The 18,471-nt window shown below is 36.8% G+C and overlaps 1 protein-coding gene across 4 annotated transcripts in view; it reads left to right on the top strand.

Annotated features, from left to right (window-relative positions):
* SLC20A2 (solute carrier family 20 member 2) overlaps positions 1-18,471 on the top strand; it is a 99,949-nt gene that overhangs the window by 29,607 nt on the left and 51,871 nt on the right. The window contains exon 1 of one of the 4 annotated variants that reach the window (XM_036249848.1): positions 1,116-1,561. The exons of the other annotated variants lie outside the window; for them this stretch is intronic. The gene's annotated coding sequence lies outside the window, so the exon portion shown is untranslated. Of the gene's footprint in view, positions 1-1,115; positions 1,562-18,471 lie in introns of those variants that run through there. 4 annotated transcript variants of the gene reach the window in all.

Below are 18,471 nucleotides of genomic sequence, written 5' to 3'. Positions count from 1 at the left end.
GTTATCAGCTCATGCCAATGAAAAGCACCTCACTTGCTACTTTGGGTATGCATGTCACAGGTGGACAGTGCTTGGTAAGGGACATGTTTATACCCATGTTACAGGGTACTTGCTTGCAATCATCAGTTAAGGAGTGAGTCCCTGGAGGTCAGACGTGGAATTTGAGGGTTGAGGAGAATAGATCTCTTGAAGTCTAAACTGGCATCGCATTTTAAAATTAGGAAAACAAACAGCTCTGAAAAGATCTATTGGATTATAGCTAAATGGTTAAAATGGAAGACATGTCATAGAGGGGCTAGGAGGGGGTTGGAATAAGCCAGTGTTGATTCAGAAGGAAGCCTTGGATAATCATTGATTGAATTTCTGTTTACCCATCTGTTTTTAAAAAAATGAGAAAATGACATGTCCCAGAGCTGTTTGGAAAGTTGATTGATATTTGTAACTTGGTTTGATATTTTTCAGAAAGTGTCCAGGAAGAGCCTAATATTGGACATTGGAACTTAATGTCTAAAACAAAATAGCCTGAATCATCTTGAATAGATACTAAGCAGTTCTGTGTCTTTGGTATAAGTTGTACTTTATATTTTTTAAAGAAAGTTCCAAGTTACTTCTAATTTTTTTTTTTTTTTAGTATTAGCTGTGTACTTGGGGTCTTTAGCTGTTAACTTGAGCTTCAACATGCTTTATAGATAGAAGATCAGTCACCTATACAGGACAATTAACTATTTACAGCCATCCAGGCAGTTAAATACACACTTCAAAATGCTTCTTGCCAAGGACAATGCCTTTTGCAAATATATGAGATGCTTGTTCTCAGTTGTAATTTCTTAGTGAACCTGTGTCCTCATAGCAGCTCCTTGGGAGGTGCAGAAGACAAAGCTAGATAGCAAGTAAATGAACTGAGTTCATTAGATATCAAGGGGGAAAAGCTGTTATTCAAGGCGACTTGTCAATAGACTCATTGGTATGTATACGTGATGCCTATTTATTTCACATAGTACCACATCTAGGCACGCTGTTTAAGTAATCTGACAGAATGTCCTTTAACTAGGCTTTTCCTTGTGAAGAGCAGACAGCACTGCCACCTTGTTGCCAAAGTTCTCTCTGATTTGAATGTGCTTAAAAAATCAAGTGAATGCCTGTAGTGAGAGAGAGCTTACTCGTTCTCTTTGTCAGCGCTTGCAAAAACAACTGAAAAGAAGTTAGTATCATTGGACTGAATTCAATAATTAGCATAATCACGATGCTGTGTATTGTTCACCAGAGCACGCCCCTTGGCCAAATTTCCCATTAAGAGGACACCGATGTTGTCCTAGTGAATAAATCCGGGCACACATGATGCAAATCAGCGAGTTCCTGCCTGCCGCTGGGGTGCAGTTAATTTTAGCCAGGGTTTGTTCTAGGAGTTGTAAAACTGTTTACCCAAGTAGAAGTTAGTAAGCTGAAATGTGACTTCTCCATCCAACGTGATAGGATATCTATTTTAGACTTCAGATTGTGTTCATGATCGGGAGAGCAGTCTTCTGAAGAATTGTGGCTCAGATTTCCTTTGAAAGTACTTGTAAGTTCTGGGTGAATTTTTAAGATTTCTCTTTGTTCTTTTTTTCTTAAATCTTCTTAATGTTACTATCATAGTCGTTTTTAATCTCTTGGCAAAACTGGAAATTTTGGGGGTGATTACTTTAGCAGATTCTAAGAATGCTGGCCAAAGGTTTTTCTTTAAATGTATCAAACCTACTTTATTCAGTTTTCCCAAGAGAAAGTATTTGATTATTACTATTTTTATCTTTGCAAGGCAATCTGTAGATGATTACTTATTTTATCTGTTCAGATATTCAATTAATGGAAATGGTGGTATCATTGAGCTTTATTTTCTTTGATAACCTAACTCTTATATGTATGTATATATGTATACATTTAAAAAGTTAAAAGGATTCCTGTTATACTTACCCTGAGATACAAACTTATGCTCCAGAAATAATGGGAGTGTCAAATGTAATTTTGTAAAATGTGTAGATGGACAATTTTATTTTTTTAGGGAGAATTTTATGCTTAATAATAGAACAATATATTCCTAAGGAGAAGCACTTAAATAAACTAGTTTTAGGATGAAGGCTTTAGAAAATAAATGAAAGCATCCTCTGGAAGTTTGAGTTAGTTATCAAAATTAACCAAAGGCCATGAAGTTCTCTAATTTTAACTGCTCTTACTTTAACACGTCATTGCCAACATAAATTTGGACTGAAGAAAACTAAAGATTTTAATAATGCATATTTTAAATTAAGCCTTAATGACCTTGTTTAGTTTGAAGTGTTTTAATTCAGGGTACACTGACTTCATGCCAGACAACTCGCTTATAATAGAGAAACAGGCAGGAATTTCTTTACCTATCAATGTGCGAATTATATCCCCTTTAGGAATACTGATTTTAATGAAACAATTCATTAAAATTGTTTATTTTAATAGTGTAGTAGCTGCTCACCAGGCATCCTGTCTCTGTCATTTCTGTGAGCAAGGAGGGAGGCCTGCCCTCAAATAGCATTTACCCATTTTGAAAGCTTTATTTAAAGACTTCTTTGTTATTATGTATGGTCTGATTTTTAAATCCAAATGACCTAAGGTGTCAACAATGAAAGGAAGTGTTTCAGTCCTACATTTAGTAGGAAAAGAATGTAAGAAGGGAAAATAGAACTGAGTTCCTGGGCTAGTTTTGGAAAGAAACTTTTTTAAAAACCTAAGTTTTTTATTGAGCAAAAGAGAAGTTTGTAGTCCAGATTAATTGTAATTATAACAGGAAAGTCTGTATATCTTCAGCAGTAAAAAATACTTTGTTCCAGTATATGTTTCATAATATATACTGTATTCAATGAAAGTAACCATTCTTATTCTTACTTTTAATTATTACTAAGGCTCCATCAGAATCTCAATGGAGTGTTGTTAAAGGTATACTGTTAATTTAACCGAAAGAGGTTTCCTTAGGTGTTTTTACTACTAGGAAACGTGTTCTTTGAAGAGTTGCTAAAAAGGCTCTAAAATGCTTTCATAGTGTTTGTTTTAATGATTTAGAGAACAATACAGGTGAATGAAAAAGGAGATCATTTTTATTATGTAAGTGTCTGTCGGAATTTCTCGTGTTTGCTGGTGCTGTGATGCTCTTCGCTTTTTCCTATCCTGCATGCCTGATGCAGAGATCGTGGTTTTGATTCCTTCATGAGTAGAGGCTCTGTTGACTTGTTATGACCGTGGCCATAAGAAATCACAATGAGCTCAACTCAGAGTCACAAATGGGGATCCAGATGCCAAGAAACACAGGCAACTTTGTTGCCTGTAGAAATGTCCAGGAGCCCATGGTTTCAACCATGTGCTGTGCACGCCTGCACCGTCAGTCACCATCACCGTCACCGCCATTAACTTTGTGCATATCTGTCCTCCAGTCCTGTCTGAGCTGCTTTCAGCGGTGGCCTGCCCTTTCCTACTCCTCTGCCTCTTAAAATAGTCACAAACCAAGAGGCTCTGACAGAGTAGCTCCTGACTGCAGCAGGAGCTTTCTGTTACTTGATTCCTAAAGACTAGGCTTCTGCTCTGAAGCTTGGAGGGATTTTTCAGGGAAGCAAAGCGCAGTCTTTTCTCTGGGTTTCTTTCATCCATGTGAGGTTTTTAATAGGTTACTTGTCTGTATAGTTATATGGGAACTTATATTATCTAACAGGTTCCCTTTGGTTTGGAGCCAAATGCAAATGCTCAGTGATCACATCTCTAGAATGTTCTCTTTTTCAAAAGGAAATTTTGTAGGAATAGGCTTTGCTATATTGAGTTTCAACTGTTTTATCTAAAATGAAAGAACAGTGAGGAGGGATGCCTTAAGCTTTGCCTGTCTTATATACAAGTAAGTGATAGTAGGATCTGCCTGTCGGCAGGAATGCTGATTTCTTTTGGAAATACTGGGTCTGTTGTTATTATTTAGCATGTATTAAGCACCCCCATGGCACATACAATGCACAAAGAAAGCATAGTTCCCATTTCCCATTCTCAAAGAACTCACGTGTTAAAATTAGGCAGCACACAGAGGCTGGGCCCTTGGTGTACACGCTGAATACACTGTCAGAAAAAAGAATATGGAATGAAAAGGAAAACAAGATGGTGTGGGGAGGGTCAAGGGTAGCTTGTGGGTTAGTTTTCAGTTCATCTGGGCTTTTGCCCAGTAGGATTAAGACAGATTGCAGTACCACCTGGGGTGCTGCTTCTCTCTCTTCCAACAGCTGGGGAAGTGATGAAAATGAGTGAGAAGACTGGCTCCAGAAGCCTCATCTGCAACTCCTGTTCTCTATTACAGTGTCGCTCAAAGGGAATGAGTTTCAGTAGTTTCACCTACACCTGAAACTGTTACTATTATGTGGAGGAGGTAAACTTGATACCTTATAAAGTCCAGTAAATGTAAGGAGAGTCTTTCTCCATATAATTATATTTGGATAGACATCTGAATTTGGGTTCCAGACTTTCTCCCCCCTCCTGAATTGATATGCAATAGTATAAGGTACTTGTCTCTGTACTAGTTTAGGATGTTGAGTCAACTGTTAAATTAGAGAAATGCTTTGAGCATCTCAGAAGAAAGGCATTACAAAGGTCAACTAAACATTACTGCAGCTCATAAAGGAGTCAGAAGAACATGAATCAGAAGGGAACTAATAAGGCAAGCTTGGGTATTGGAGATTAATAAACGAGTATACTGTATGAATCTGTGAGTCATTTTCCCCTTTATCCTCAGCCTCAGCCAGCCTCTGACTAAGGATCTGGGTCTAGTTCATGTCTCCACAACTGAAAGAGATTTGGAGAGGGCTCAATAAAGAACCTTAAAAAATGATGAAAGGGTTGAAAAATGATACCTATAATAAGATGTTAGGGAACTTCTATTATTTAGCCTGGAGGAAAAAGCATGGCTGGGGACTCTTGAATGGTTATGCAAGTATATGAATGCCTCAGTACCAAGGAATAATGACCCAACTGGTATGTGTTTCCATTGAGAATATAAGAGTTCAGTCCAGTAGGGGTTAGGTTGGAACTGTGGTCTTCATAGTGCAGTCCTGGTACCTTCAGTGTCAGCACCATCTGGAAACTAGTGAAAAATACATGTTCTCAGGCTCCATCCACACCTACTGATTCAGAAACTGTGGGAGCGGGGCCCAGCAATCTGTGTTTTGACTAGCCCCCCCCCCCCCCCAAGTGATTCTGATGCACATTAAAGTTTGAGGACCACTAGGTGAGATATAAAAAAGGTATTATAAAATGGAGAATTTGGGTACTGGAAAATGTAAACTTTTTTCCTGAGGTCATCTAAAAATGGGCTTATATTTGTTTGCAATGTTTTCAGTATTTTCTCTGAAGTCAGGAGAGAGATGACCTCTCAAAGTCCCTTCTAGCTCTGACTTTGCTCTGGATTTCCTCTGGCACTTACAGAAGATTAATCATCAACCAGGAAAATTTTGCAATTACTTTCCTGAACTTAGTAGTTAAGGCAGTGCCCATTTCAAATGAGGATCAAATGAGATAATGTGGTAGTAGTAATGTTGTATTATCAGTGTATCCTACTTATCACACTTTTATTTAAAAGGCTCCCTCTTCCCCATGTGACTTTTTCACAGCCATTTGAAGGAAAATTAGGCCAGAGGTCAAAATGAGGAGCCCCTTGATGCTAGCCCTTGATCATTTCATGTCACAGACCCATGGGGTAGGTCAGTTGGTCTCCTCATGAATCCCATTTCAGAAGAGAGGTGGCTGCAGGGAAAGTTTGACTCTACCCCATTTTCTCAACTCTGTTATTTCAATGGTGGGGGGCGGGGGTTGGTGGGTGAGCTGTCTTCATCACCTGCAGGAATGGCCCTCCTTACCCCTGCCATGGGGAATTCCACTGGGCACCCTGGAAGGAAGGGCAGAGTGGGAGGACCCTAAGAGAATGCAAGTACAGGATGACATGTTGGTGGGTCTGCATTAGAGGTGGAGGATAGGGACCTATTTCATCTTGATTTTTTTGTATCTACCAGCAAACAGCTGATGGTACACATTAGTAGGGACTTAATACACATTCTAAGTGGTTATTCAGTTGAAATGCCCTCTCTCATGTAATTATTTATCCAGAGTCAGGAAGTTGGCAGTTCTTACCCTTGTCAGCCAAAATAGTTATTCCTAAGAGTCCCTCTAGTCCCCGACCCCCAACTCTCTGTTGCTTTTTTGTACCTGATATAAATGCATCTTAAGTTAGTAATGTCTTTGCCCTTTGTATATTTTTCCTGTATGCTTTTGCTTGACAGAATTGTCTTGGGTTGAAAACACAAAGTACTGAGAGTGTGTCTATTTGTTTTACTTTGTATAGCATTTAGTACAATAAAAGCTCTTTGTGATCATAATGAAGAAAGAGTTCTCTAAGGACATGTTTTGCCAGTGCTGCTTAAAAAGTATCCCACAAGTGGCATTCTGCTGTCTCCAACGCAGACATGCTCTCCCTTGGACAGGTCCTAAGGCCCTAATGTTTTAGCACTAAAAAAAAAAAAAAAAAAAATGGGATAGGTAGAATCTTGGGCTTTTATAGCTGTAATGAATTACACATTTGTAGAATATTAAAAATTCCTTGAAGTGAGAAATACAAGTGAAGACAGTCTGGCTCAAACTCTAGTTTGCTCTGTAATGAGAGAGAGAGGGATAAAGGTGGCCAGTGTGTATACCAATGTTGTTATACAATCTTGGGGTCTTGTTATGTTAGAAGAAACTAACCTCTCAGATATTAAGCTACATGCACTGTTATTTTCTACATCTCTGTCTATTTACAGAGGATACAAGGCCCTGTGAATGTGTTGATTGCACACTGATAAGGTAGATCTGTCTCACTAATCCAGAGGGCAGAAGTAGCTGATTTCTTTTAATACCCCGAATTAGTCTCTGAATGTAAAATATTTTCTTGAAAACCTGTACTCTCAATAACTATAGCCAGTGAGGAAAATTCCAGTTGGTTGATTGTTTTGGTTTTTAATGATGGCAGGCAAAGGTGATTTTTATTTCTGTATAAAGAAAAATTCATTCTTTTATAAAGAATTCATTCTGTATAAAGAAACAGTCATTCTTTTTTTTTTTTTTTAATTCTTTTTCTTTATTGATTTTAGAGAGAGAGAAACATTGATGAGAGAGAACATGGATTGGTCACCTCCTGCATGTCCCCCACTGGGGATCGGGCCCACAACCTGGGCAGGTGCCCTGATTGGGAATCGAACCAGCGACCTCCTGGTGCATGGGTCAGCATTCAACTACTGAGCCACACTGGCTGGGCTAAATAGTCATTTTTTTTAGTATTTAGCCCTGGCAAAAATAATTTTGTTTCTAAAATCAATCTTATATCTAGTCAACATATGTGTAATTAAAAATGAGAGTGGTTAAGTGGTTTGGAATAAATTTTGTTTAGTCAAGAAAATTAAACTTGAAGAGAAAGAAGGCTGGCAGGGTGGGGGTGGGGCTCCTTTGCTTACTATTAGATTACACAAGAATTATTGACCTAATAATTCAATAACATATCCCCAGAAACAACCTAATAAGGTACTAGTTAAATACTTTATGGTGTTGCCATATAATGCAACACCACGCAGCCATTTAAAATGATGATGTTAGATCTATTTTGAGTAAAATTAGCAGGTTACAAAATACAAGTGCATGACCCCATTTTTTTAAATGGAAGGCACTTTTTAATGGCTTAATGGCTTTCATTCTTTTTTAAAAGGTGTCACTTATCTGTACATGGAAAAAGAATGCTGTTGAACCAAAAGTAAGCAATAGTTATCTGTAACAGATGAGCTGACATGTGATGTTTTCCCCCTTCTTTTTGGTTACCTATTTTAGATTTTCTTCTTCAGTGAGCATGTATTGCTTATGTAGAAATGAAAAACTTTCTTTTCAAAAAAGAACTGTTGTAATTCATTTTTGTTTTGACTTCTATATTTTATTTCATTTGGCAGTGGTTTACATGAATAATGCCTACCCCAGTGGATAAAACCAGTACACCAAGATGTGCACATAAACAATGGTTATATTGCAGTGGTAGGACAGGAGCATTTTTCCTTGTTTTAGCTTCTATTTTTCTGTAACCAAATTTTTGTATGCATGCATATTATTTTTATAATGAAAAAATTTGACTTTTTTTAAGGGAGAGACTTGAGATCTAGGCTGTTGGGAAGAGGCCCATACAAACTGGTGTGTTGGGAAGAGGCCCACACAAATTGGAAGAGCCATTATTGATAATGATTAATTCTGTTAATTTTGCAATGTGAAGGATATTCAGCGAGGGTCTGCTTTCACTACTTACTGTTCTGGATGTTCAGTGGACTCAGTATGATCTTAATTTGTCTAGTATCTCAGGTTTAATGTTTTTTGGAGAACAAAGGAAGGGAGCTGGGAAATTTGGCCTATTTTTAGGTCATTAAAGTAATACTTCTGGTGTTAGGATTATTCCTTTATATTTTTTAAGGGACTGTCATTCTAGATCTTAGATATAAAGTAGTGAATGGTGGAACCATGAACCATACACCTTAGACCTTAGATAATATTTTGAGTGATGGTAATGAGAACAAGTCTCCTAGCTAGTGTTTCCAAAGCACTTATTTTTGTAGTATCAAAATGTATTTCACTATTGTTTACTAAAAGTGGTAGTGCTTTAACAGAGTACTAATTCCCTCCATTATTTCTGCTCAGTGCTGCTAGGATGTCCTTGTGGCCTTAATCTGAAGGTTATTTTGAGTAACAGTTTCGGTACTGGTGGTAGTTGATTAAGAAAATCTTGAGCAAAAACAGTCGGCCTCCCTTTCAGCCCACTTTGTATGGTGATATGAGAATAAATACTTTCGATGGTTATTCAAAAGGTCTCTCTTTGAAGTATGCTCCTAAGCCTAGGCCTAATTGAGTAGAATCTGTCGTCAGGTTTACCTGGTGACAGAGATTTAGATTGAGATGGCATTGAATCCACTTTCAGCAGGATTGATACCTTGAACTTAATTTAAAGCCAAAGTACCTTGAGAAACCAAATAGAATCTACTGTCATGGTATTTCCTACCATATTTTGGCCTGGCCTTTGGTTTAGAATCTTTGTTACTCATATAAGAGTGTTTTCCAGAATATTTGGAACTAAGAAAGCTGGGTTTTCAAGTTTCCTTCTTACCATTTTTTATCCTTTCACGGAGTGCTCATCTTTTCATCCTCTCCTTTCTCTATCATCCTCTCTCCTTCTTCTACAATTATATTTTAGGAATAATCATGTAATTCCTTTCTGCACTATTGGCTCCTTATAGAAGCAAATACACATACCACATGGATTTATCTTCATTTTCTCTGGTTGGGGGAGGGGTAAAAGATGTGGGTGAGCCATGTAACCCAAATAGTCAGATATTCACTGGATAGAGTACTGTTCCCCATGAGATTTGTGGTAGCCACATCAGCATCTCATAGCTGCCAAGTGATTCCAGCTAAGGTGAGTCACAGAGCTCCGCTGCACATTGTGAGCACAGATGTTTGAAATGCACATGCGGCATCAAGACGGAATGACTGGGTGGTTACCATTTGGTAAATAGAATCTCAAGCAAGTTGGGTGGCTCAAAGAAAGAAAGAGAACAGTTTTTAAAAAGGGATAGAGCATATAAAAATACTTCTTGAGACTATAGATTAAGTTAGAAAAGGTAAAATACTGGTGTCTGTCAGGGGAAAGGGTGGCTTTTGTAAGAGCCAGAGGAAAATAAATCTCAGCTTAAGATTTGGACTGAGTTTATTTTATTCCTTGTTGTTTTGTTTTGTTTGCTCATTTGTTTATTTTGTTTTTGCCGTTACTTGAAGACTAAAAGTACAAGTAAGAGGATATGAACGTACTCAACATAGTAAGATGCATGGGAGTTACAAATGAGCTCATCTATTATTATAAAGGTTTCTTTCTTTATTTTTTTTTAAAGAGTGATTACTTTAGACTTGACTTGAAATGAAAGTGGGGGCTGGAGAAGGGAGAGAGAATTTGTGATGTTCTGTATCCTTAGGGACTTGGAGGGAAGAGCATCCAGTTCCACACCTCTTTCTGTCAGGTCTGATTTTTGCTATCTCTACTTTTGTTTACTTGTGTTTGATTTTTTCCCCCCCGATCTTTGAGTCATGGCATCTTCATGCTCCGTGAGGCTTGTCAGTAACAATTAAATAAATTCACAATGCTTACTTGAAGAAAAATGACTTGAAGCCTAATCCAGAAGAAACTTCTTTGATTAGGTACAGGCATATCTTGGAGATGCTGTGGATTCAGTTCCAGACCACCCTAATAAAGCGAATATCGCAGTAAAGCAAGTCACATGAATTTTTTGGTTTCCCAGTGAATATAAAAGTTATGCTTACACTATACTATAGTCTATTAAATGTGCAATAACATATGTCTACAAAAACAATGTACATACCTTAATTAAAAAATACGTTATTGCTAAAAAATGCTATCCATCATCTGAGCCTTTAGCAAGTCTTAATCTTTTTGCTGGTTGAGCGTCTTGCCTCAGTATTGATGGTTGCTGACTGATCAGGGTGGTGGGTTGCTGAAGGTGGTAGTGGCTGTGGCAGTTTATTAAAATGAGAGAATAATGAAGTTTGCTGCATCAATTAACTCTTCTTTTTATGAACTACTTCTTTGTAGCATGTAATTGTTCAATAGCATTTTACCCACAGTTGAACTTCTTTCAAAATTGGACTCAGTTCTCTCAAACCCTGCTGCTGCTTTATCAACTAAGTTTATGTAGTATTCTAAATAGTTTGTAGTCATTTCAATAGTTGTCACAGCATTTTCACCAGGAGTAGATTCCATCTCAATAAACAGCTTTCTTTGCTCATCTTCAAAAAGCAACTCCTCATCCATTGAAGGTTTTACCATAAGAGTGCAGCAATTCAATCACATCTTCAGGCTCCACTTCTAATTCGAGTTCTCATGCTATTCCCACCACATCTGCAGCTAATTACTTCATTGAAGTCTTAAACTGCTCAAAGTTATCCATGAGGATCGGAATCAAATTGCCCCAAACTCCTATTAATGTTGATATTTTGACCTCTTCCCATGAATCACAGGTGTTCTTTACAGCATCTAGAATGGAATCCTTTCCAGAAGGTTTTCAATTTACTTTGCCCAGATCCATCAGAGGAATCACTGTCTATGACAGCTATAGCCTTATGAAATGTATTTCTTTAATTAAAAACTTGAAAGTTGAAATTACTCCTTGATCCACGGACTGAAGAATGGATGTTGCGTTAGCAGGCATGAAAACAACATTAATCTCATTGTACACATCCATCTGAGCTCTTGGGTGCATGTCAATAAGCAAATAATATTTTGAAAGGAATTTTTATTCTGAACAGTAAGTAGGTCTCAACAGTGGGCTTAAAATGTTCAGTAAACCATGTTGCAGAAAGATGTGCTATCTTCCGGGCTTTGTTGTTTCATTTATACAGCATAGACAGAGTAGATTTAGCATAATTTTTAAGGGCCTTAGGATATTTGGAACAGTAAATGAGCATAGGCTTTAACTTAAAGTTACCAGCTGCATTAGCCCCTAACAAGAGAGTCAGCCTGTCCTTTGAAGCTGTGAAACCAGGCATTGACTTCTCTCTGGCTGTGAAAGTCCTACTTGGCTTCTTCTAATATAAGATTGTTTCTTCTACATTGAAAATCTATTGCTTAGTGTAGCTGCCTTCATGAATTATCTTAGCTAAATCTTCTGGACAACTTGCTACAACTTTAATATTAGTACTTGCTGCTTCCCTTGCACTTTTATGTTATGGAAACATCTTCTTTCCTTAAACTTCATGAACCAACTTCTACTAGTTTCAGACTGTTCTCTGAAGCTCCCTCACTTTCTTGCAGCCTTCAGAGAATTGAAGTGAATTAGGGCCTTGCTCTAGATTAGGTTTGGTCTCAAGGGAATGTTGTGGCTTGTTTGATATATCCATCCAAACCACTAATACTTTCTCTATATCAGTAATAAGGCTGTTTTATTTTCTTATCCTTAAAAGGAGCACTTTTAATTACTGTCAAGACTTTTTTTTTCCGTTCACAACTTGGCTAACTGTTTGGCACAAGAGTTTAAGCTTTCAGCCTATCTTCAAGATGCTTTTAGAATGAATGATACATCTTTTTAAAAGTTTAATCTTTATTGTGTTCTGAGAGGAAATGACTCCTAGTAGGCAGGACTATAATAAGAGTTTTTTTCTCCCCATTAAATATTAAATAGTGAACTTCTAAAGAACTAAGTGATCTAATTGGATCCAGCTATATGCAATAGCAATACAGATGTAAAGATATCTTTTTTTTTTTTTTTCTTTTAAGGCAAATCCTGGCCACTCTAAAATTTTACGTACAGTAAAATTTACTTTTACTGGTGTATAGCTCTATGAGTTTTTACACATACTCAGGATTTTATTACTACCAACACAGACAGGATACATAATAATTCCAACTCCCCAAAGATTACCCTTGTGCAGCCCCTTTATATTTAGACCTTCCTTCCATCCCTTACTTCCTGAAATGTGAAAGTAGTCTCTAAGCCTCACACAGATCCATGGTAGAGGGTGAAAATCTAACTTGCTAAGGGGGATTATGTATACTCTCTGACCATTAAGTGGTTTTTGTTATCCCATGGGTGATCCCTAGTAAGCCAGACTAAAATATAAATACAAAGGAAAAAATATAAAATGAGATATCAACAGCTACACCCTATAGGGAAAGTAGACTTTACAGAATTAGGATCAGCCAAATAAACAAGCAACCAAATTAGAACATCAAATCTCTCGGGGGTGGGGATATCAGTAACAGAATAGCTACAATATATTATCTAAAATGTCCAGTTTTCAACAAAAAATTTTGAGACGTGTAAAGAAATTGGAAAGTGATGCATACACAGGAACAGTAAAGCAGATAATAGAGACTGCTTTCGAGGGGACTCATATATTGAACTTCGAGGACAAAGACTTCAAAGCAGCTATTACAAGTATGTTCAAAGACTTAGAAGAAATTATTCTTAAAGAGTTCAAGGAAGATGTAGTTCCAGTGATTCATCAAATAGAGTCTGTCTTTAAAGAAATAGACATGATAAAAAAGAAAAAAAATACAGATGAGACACCAAAAGCACAAGTACCAAAAGTAAAAATAGATAACTGTATGACATAAAAATTAAAAGCTTCTGTACATCAAAAGACAAAATCAATTGAAGAAATATTTGCAAATCATATATCTGATAAGGGGTTAGTATCAGAATATATATATATATATATATATATATATATATGAACTCCAAAAACTCAACAACAAGAAAACAAACAACCAGATTTAACAATGGGCAAAGGACTTAAATAGGTATTTCTCCAAAGAAGATATACAAATGGCCAACAGGCACACCAAAAGATGTTCACCATCACTAATTATTAGAGAAATGCAAATTGAAACCACAATGAGAGATCACCTCACTTCCATTAGGATGACTGCTATTACAAAATAACAGATGGTGGTGAGGATGTGGAAAAATTGAAACCTCTGTGCACCGTTGATGGGAATACAAAATGGTGCAGTCACTGTGCAAAACAGTATGGCAGTTCCTCAAAAAATTAAAAACAATTACCATATGACACAGAAATTCCATTTCTGTGTATATACTCAAAAAAATTGAAAGCAGGGACTTGAAGAGATATTTGTTTTCTTATTTTAATAGCATATTTACAATAGCCAAAATGTGAAAACAACCCAAATATCCATTGACTGATGAATGGATAAACAAAATGTGGTGTATACATACAGTGGAATATTATTTAGCCTAAAAAAGGAGAGAAATTTTGACTCATGCAACAGCAGGGATGAATTTTGTAGACATTATGCTAAGTGAAATGAGACAGTCACAAAAAGACAAATACTGTAATTTTACTCATAAGATGTACTTAGGGTAGTCAGATTCATGGAGATAGAAATTAGAATGGTGGTTGTAAGGGGAATGAGAAAATATTGTTTAATGGGTATAGAGTTTCTGTTTTATAAGATGAAGAGAGATTAGTAGATGGATGGTGGTGATGTTTGCACAAAGCGAACGTACTTAATACCACCGAACGGTATACTTAAGAATTGTTAAGTGGTAAATTTTATGTTTGCTTTACCACAATTCCTTTATTTAAAAAAAAAAAAAAAAAAACCAACGAAAAATTCTAGTATTGGGAAAGTACAATAACCAAAATGAAGAACTCACTAGAGGGGCTCAATAGTAGATTGGAGTTGTTAGAGGAAAGAACCAGCAAACTTGAAGATAGAGCATTAGAAATTATGAAATCTGAAGAACAAAAAGAATAAAGAATGAAGGAAAATGGTCTGGCTCAGTGATTGAGAGTCAACCCATGCACAAGAGGTCTCTGGTTTGATTGCCGGTCAGGACAAATGCTCAGGTTGTGGGCCCGATCCCCAGTGGAGGGCATGTAGGAGGCAGCCAATCAGTGTTCTCTCTCATTGATGTTTCTGTCTCTCTTTCTCATTTCCTCTCTAAAAATCAATAAAGAAAAAAATTTAAAATAAAAGAATGTAAGAAAATGAACAAAACCTCAGAAAAATATAGGCCACCATTAAATGCACTACTAGGAATACTAGAAGTAGAAGAAATAGGCAGAAAAAAATGTTCAAAGATGTAATGGCTGACAACTTCCCAAATTTGATGAAAACCTCTAATGTACACATCCAAAACACTTAAACCCCAATAGGATAAACACAAAGAGATCCACACTTAGGCATATTGAAGTCAAAATGTGAAAGATGGAGAGAAAATCTGGAAAGCAGCAAGAGAGAAGTGTCTTGCCAAGTATAAGTGAACCCCAGTAAGATTAACACCTGACTTCTCATCAGAAACAGTGGAGGCCAGAAGGCAGTAAAAAGACAAATTAAAGTACTGAAAGAATTTTATATCCTGCAAAGCTGTGTTTCAGAAGTGAAGGTGACATAGAAACATTGTCAAGTAAATAAAAAAAGACTTCACTACTAGCAGATCTGCCTCAGAAGAAATACTAAAAGTGGTTCATAGGCTGAAAGGAAATGACAATAGGCAGTAATTTGAAAACACACACACACACACACAATCTCCAATAAAGGTAATTAAGTAGGCAATGATAAAAGACAGTATAATTATTTCTTTTTTTTTCTCTTAATTGATTTCAAACATCACTAAAGAGCATCTTGTGTCTGATTGCTTTCTAGCTATTGTAAGAAAGTTCTTGATGTTCACATCAAAGCATCTCCCCCAGCTCTAAGTTTTCTAAAGGAAAAACGGGCAAAGAGAGTTAGTGACTTGCCCAAGAAAGTTTGTCTTAATCACACATAAAGAATTAAGGCTAAGAACACACTCAGAATTAGGAAATCATTTTCTTTCTTTTTTTGTGGTACGTGCCCCTAGCAGGAACTGAACCTGGAACTTTCTGGTCTGCAGGCTGACGCTCAACTGCTGAGCCAAACTGGCCAGGGCGGAAATCATTTTCAAAGAAAACTTATAGACTATCTTATATTTTTTATAGAATTTTTAAACTTCTGTTTCTATGGTTCCTTCAAGGTAATAACAAGCAAATGGTTATGATTTCTTAATTTAGTAAAAATATTTCAATTTCAGTGGTTTCAGTGGGAGATAGGAAGAACTGCTAAATTTTCACCTGACACTGACCAATCCGATGAACAATTTTGTGGGCTTATTGCCTTGTTTAGACTGTTTACATTCTTAATTTGGCAAGTTATTGGTGGAATTGAAGCAGGTTTGCAGATGAAGCTCTTCAGAGGCTTGAACAGACTTTCCTACATTACAAAAAGGGAAAGTCCGACTAAATCAATTTAATAATTATTTGTCCTCTCTTGCCTTTTCTGCTGCCTAAGAACTATTGCTTAACCTCTGGAATGAGAGCAAAAAATACGGGACTGTAAGTTAAGCATGGAAAATAGTTAAGATAATAATCTTCATCTATTAACTCTTCTGTTTAGATTAATGTTCTATTAATAGAAAGTATCAGGAATTAATGTTTTTCTAAGTATCATTTACATTTTTATTGAGTTTCTACTGTAATTGGAACAATTAGCAAATAAGTATGTAAGAACCAAGATATCTTTTTACATACATAGTTAGTTTCATTTTAAGCTGTGACTGAAGGGAAAGTATTTTCCTAATATAGCTCTTGGAATGTAGCCAAACAGTCCAACACTTCAGGACACAGAACTGGAACAAGTCATCCTAGTTTTGCCATTTGATAGAAGTGATGTTAAGTGATTTGCCCATGAAAACCAATCTATTTTTGGTTATGAGAGAAGGAAAAAATTACCTAGAGAGGGAGGGGGGAATCTATCTATAGTGTATACAGAAAGGGAAAATGTTTAGCAGCTATTTCTATCTTAGAATGAGAATAAATGTATAAAGTTAAACTAGTCTTATTCCTTGCTTCCAAGCAATATTTTACCTAAAACATTCGAACATGATGGTAATATCTATTTTAAAAATCTCTACTGCAGATAATTTCACATTTCCAGTGGCAGATCATTTTAGTCTGCAGCACTATCCATTCAGTTACAACTTTTTTCTTCTTATCTGATATAGCCTTTCTTATTACAATGAAAGACTGTTTGCTATATTTTTATTTTTTTAAAATTAATTAATTAATTAATTAATTAATTTAATTTTTTTAATCCTCACTCGAGGATATTTTTCCATTTTTTGTACAGATAGAGTGGGAGGGAGAGAGAGGAAGGGAGAGAGAGAGAGAAACATCGATGTGAAGGGACACATCTAGTGGCTGCCACCCGCACAACCAACCAGGGCCGGGGACAAACTGCAACCGAAGTACGTGCCCTTAGCGGGAACTGAACCCGGGTCTCTCCGGACCACAGGCCGACGCTCTAACCGCTGAGCCAAACTGGCCAGGGCTGTTTGCTATATTTTTAAATTAGATAGAGTGGCTGATACGTATTTACTTTTAGGAACTTTTTCATAGAATTATTAAATTATATATTTAAAATGGAAAAAAATAAATACTTTCTTACTATAACTTGGCATACAGTCATTGAAATTCCATTTGGACATCCCCAGGGAAATAGCACCTATACCCCTTGAGGCCATCTTTCAGCTCTTTTTTGTTGTTGTTAATCCTTACTCGATATTTTTCCATTGATTTTAGATAGAGTGCGAGGGACGGAGTGAGGGGGAGAGAGACATCGATTGGTTGAACATGCAACCCAGGTACGTGCCCTTGACCAGGATTCAAACTCAAGACCCTTGGATCAGAAGGCTGACACTCTAACTGCTGAGCCGAACTGGCCAGGGCAGTCTTTCAGTTCTTAAAAAATATTTTTCATGTAGGACCTTCTAGATTCTTTTTTTTAGGCCACATCATTTCTTTTAACTTTATTTCATTTTAATTATTTTTGCTTTTTTTATTTCCTTATCCTTTTAAAAATATATGTACCTAACAGATTTATATAATGCCTTCTGAGAGAGCAAAAGACTTGTGTGGAAAACATCTAAACATAAATGCTTTATGAGCCAAAAAGTATTTAAATGTCAGAATGACAAGAATGCAGGAGAGAGAGCGATTATAACAGGAGTGAGGTCTGGAGACAAAAAATGGTTTTGAAGGGCTGAGTCCTCGTGGTTTGCAGTGGAAACTTTAGATAGAGGACCAAAATAAGTTTGTTCATGTTCCATAAATTCATGAAGGCCGTTGATTGCACTTGCTCAAGAAAGGGTCAGAAGTTTCCACCCCCTCTCTCCACAGAACAATCCTGTGGTTCATTGTTCCAGGCTAAACTGCCTCTTCCTAATCCTGTGGTCTCTGGTTGGTGTAGAATAATAGAGTTGGAAAGGAATTAAGGATATCGTTTAATCGTGAAAACTTCCAAGATGAAATCTCTGCAGCATTCTTAGTAATGCATTCTCTTTCTCACCCTTTCCTCTTTACTGTCTCTGCTTGCCATTCCCAGCTTAGGCCTGCACCCCAAAGAATCTCAACTTCCAAAATAGGAGCTACTATCATTAAGAAGACTTGATGGATGGCAACCAGGAACATCACTTCCTAGTGTCTTTACATTGCTTTCATTTGAGTACCTCCTGTGTATTAAATACATAATGCATTCAGGACATAATTATCTGACTTATACTTTCAGTTATGACAGTCACATCTTCAAAATTACCAAAATTGGACTAATGGACTGTAAGTCCCTTCAAACTCTAATGTTCTATGATTCTCTAATTCTGTCAACCAAAGTAGGAGTAAAATTAAGTTACAGGTTTTCTTGTAAGTATTAACCTCAAATACTGTTCTAGTAAAAAATACCTGAAGCCTGGCCTGTGTGGCTCAGTGGTTGAGCGTTGACCCATGTACCAAGAGGTTGCTGGTTTGATTCCCGGTCAGGGCTTATGCCCAGGTTGTGGGCCA

The sequence above is a fragment of the Molossus molossus genome, unplaced genomic scaffold (genome assembly GCF_014108415.1).
Source record: "Molossus molossus isolate mMolMol1 unplaced genomic scaffold, mMolMol1.p scaffold_m16_p_9, whole genome shotgun sequence".
NCBI lineage: Eukaryota > Metazoa > Chordata > Mammalia > Chiroptera > Molossidae > Molossus > Molossus molossus.
The sequence above is the reverse complement of the archived record's forward strand: the minus strand, read 5'-3'. Positions and strand labels throughout refer to the sequence as shown.